The 3,394-nt window shown below is 45.4% G+C and overlaps 1 protein-coding gene across 5 annotated transcripts in view; it reads right to left on the minus strand.

Annotated features, from left to right (window-relative positions):
- Nucleotides 1–3,394, minus strand: part of smyd3 (SET and MYND domain containing 3) — a 796,202-nt gene that overhangs the window by 153,564 nt on the left and 639,244 nt on the right. The window contains exon 1 of one of the 5 annotated variants that reach the window (XM_043695430.1): nt 2,652–2,710. The exons of the other annotated variants lie outside the window; for them this stretch is intronic. The gene's annotated coding sequence lies outside the window, so the exon portion shown is untranslated. Of the gene's footprint in view, nt 1–2,651; nt 2,711–3,394 lie in introns of those variants that run through there. 5 annotated transcript variants of the gene reach the window in all.

Here is a 3,394-nt window from a genome sequence, read left to right on the forward strand (position 1 = left end):
ATCCATCTCCCAGTCTCCCACACTGTCCCCATGACTTGTCCGGACTTATCCTATCTGCCTATCTCCTTTTCCACCTATCCATTCCACCCTCTCCTCCCTGACCTATCACCTTCATCCCCTCCCCCACTCATCCATTGTACTCTATGCTACTTTCTCCCCACCCCCACCCTCCTCTAGCTTATCTCTCCACACTACAGGCTCAGTGCCTTTATTCCTGATGAAGGGCTTTTGCCCGAAACGTCGATTTCGAAGCTCCTTGGATGCTGCCTGAACTGCTGTGCTTTTCCAGCACCCCTCTAATCTGAGCTGAGCTGAGCAATTTTTCCACTCTTGAAAGTCTGAAGATTTACCATATGCAAATAAAATATGAGATCAGTGTTTGCAGAAACATGACAGGATAGATTGGGGAAAGTCCACTCCGAGATTAGATTACACACAATCCATTTCGTCATCAGCTCCATAAATCCATTCCAGTACATTCTAAGGACAGGTTCTCCCATTTATTCCTGTTTCTTAAAGTGAGTCTGGCATAGCACTACAGAATGTTCTCACTGTCGTGACTGACTTTCAGAAAAAATAATCTCTCCCAAGTTCTGCACCAGTGTTGACAAGTGACTCGCATTTATATAGCACCTTTCAGAAATTCAGGAAGCCCCCATCAACTACAACTAATTAAGCATTTTTGAAGTGTGGTGACAAATGTAGGCGAGGCGGCCCCCATTTTCTCACAGCAAATTCTCAGAAACAGCAATGTGACAATGGCCAATGGTTTTTGTGATGTTGACTGAAGGATAAATATTGGTCAGGTTTCAGGGAGAAGTCCTGTCTTTCACTTTGCAATGGAGGTTTGACACGCATTTGAGGAGATTGGTTTAATATCCTACCTGAAGAAAGATGGCACCATTGACAGCGCAGAACTCCCTCAGTATTACACTGTGGTATCAGCTTAATTTTTCCATCAAATCCCTGCCTCTGGGGCTGAAACTTCCCAGCTCAGGGCTATGGAGGGATCTTCCTGCACCAGTGACTGCTGAATGATGTCATCAACATCAAAAACAGAAGAACATTCAAATGCAAATCCCTAGCTCAGGAGTTGAGCATCAGGCCCTGGACTACCCTTCTGACTAATCCATATGTCCAAGTCTAATTCTAGTAGGAGGCCAAAATGAGATCTGTTAATTTGGTGCAGGGACTAAGTCCTGAAGTGTAGATTTCAGTACGACACTGTGCAGTGCGACTGGATGCAAAGGCTGAAACTATCAGTCCTAATTATTTGTGTTAAAACTACACAGCTTTCCCCTTTTCATCATATTTCACAATTTACAACAGCTACACAACCTTTTTAACAGGTTCAACTCGTTGCTGTGAATCAGCACCTAATGCAGGGTAATTGACATTTGACTGGAATATGTTAATACATTAATTACAAATGCTACCAGAGGGTCAGAATCAGTGTGATTCTCTGTTGCAAAAACAAAATACTGCTGATATTGGAAATCAGAAATAAGAACAGAAAATTCTAGAAGTACCAGCAGGTCAGGCAACATCTATAGTGAGAGTTAATGTGTCAGGTCAATAACTTGTTGTCAGAACTGGGAAATGATACAGATATAATGGATGTAATTGCATAATTGAGAAAGTGAATCCCCCACTATTACCACCCTTAGGGTTATTATTGAACAGAAACTGAACTGCAGCTTAGAGGCGAGGAATGCTGCAGTGAGTAACTCACCTCTTGATTCCTCAAAGCCTGCCCACCATCTACAAGGCACAAGTTAGGAGTGTGATGGAAGACTCCCCGCTTGCCTGGATGAGTGCGGCTCCAACAACACTCAAGAAGCTTGACACCGTTCCAGGACAAAGCAACCACATCCACAAACATTCAGTCACTGCACCACCAAAGCTCAGTAGCAGCAGAGTGTACCATCTGCAAGACGCACCGATGAGATTTACCAAGACTCCCGAGACAGCACCTTCCAAACCCACAATCGCTACCAATGACAAGGGCAGTAGATAGTTGGACACACCACCACCTTCAAGTTCCCCTCCAAGCCACTCACCATCCTGACTTGGAAACTTATTGCTGTCCCTTCACTGTCGCTGGATCAATATCCTGGAATTCTCTCCCGAGCAGTATTGTGGGTCTACCTACAGCACATAGACTGCAGTGGTTCAAGAAGGCAGCTCACTACCATCTTCTCAAGGGCAACTAGGGACTGGCAATAGGGGAACTGTTCCCATTAACAGAAGAATTGAGAACAAAGGGACACAGATTTAAGGTGATTAATGAAAGAAGCATTGGTCGTGTGAGTGGAAAACCTTTCCATGCATTGAGCAGTTAGGTGTGGTGTGTGTTGCTTGGCCGGGTGGTGCAACTGAGGTTTCCGAGATAGAACTGGATTGTTCACCACCAAGAAAGAACAGGGAGAAGGCACAGGAAAGGAACCATTTGGAGAGCTGCACACACCCGACAGAACGACCTCCATTTGTGTCATGCAATTCCTTAATGCTGTAGTACAGAGGAAGGGAAGGGGAGGGAGATATGTGATAGGATGGATGACAAGAGAGATTAAAAGACAAAACAGAGATTGGTGCATGGCGAAAGAAAATGGTCAGAAGATTTGTCTGAAGGAGGTAGAATCATTACTCACTGTTACTGCCCGAAAAGATGAGGATAAAGGTTATGGTGTGAAATTGTTGAAACCCAATGTTGTGCCCAGAAGGCTGTGACGTTTCTAAGTGCAGGATGAGCTGCTGTTCCTCAGGCTTATTTCACTGGAACTGGTCTCTCATAGAGAAGACCACATGGTGAGTAGTGAACACAGCATAATAAATCAAAAGAAGCACAAGTAAAATGCTGATTGGCTCAGAAAGAGCATGAGGGGCCTTGGACGATGAGGAGAAAGGTGGATAAAAAAAAGGCAGTCCTTGCAATGAGTTGTGAATGATAGGGGGGAATGGATCAGCATCTCACAGTTATTCCTTGTTGATGGTAATAAAATGAGAAGGATCCACAGATTTTGAGTGCGAGCAGCAGCGGGGGTAAGATGAACCCGGGAGACTGCAGCTAAGGTAAGGCAGTTTTTTTAAAAAATTACTTACCGGTAGCGGACAGCGGTGCTTTCCCTTTCACAGAAGGAGCGGGAGCAGCGGGGGATGTGACGAGGACCAGAAGGGCAGCCGGGAAGGAAAGCAGTGACCATATATATATCAGCAAGGCGGCGGGTATTGGAGCTGGAGCTGGATGAACTACGGATCATTCGGGAGGCTGAGGGGGTAATTGAGAGGAGTTACCAGCAGTTGGTCACTCCTAAGGCTCAGGACAAGGATAAATGGGTTACAGTTAGGGGGAGGAAAGGGGACAGTCAGACAGTGCAGAGATCCCCTGTGGACA

This window comes from Chiloscyllium plagiosum, chromosome 9 (assembly GCF_004010195.1).
Source record: "Chiloscyllium plagiosum isolate BGI_BamShark_2017 chromosome 9, ASM401019v2, whole genome shotgun sequence".
Classification (NCBI taxonomy): domain Eukaryota; kingdom Metazoa; phylum Chordata; class Chondrichthyes; order Orectolobiformes; family Hemiscylliidae; genus Chiloscyllium; species Chiloscyllium plagiosum.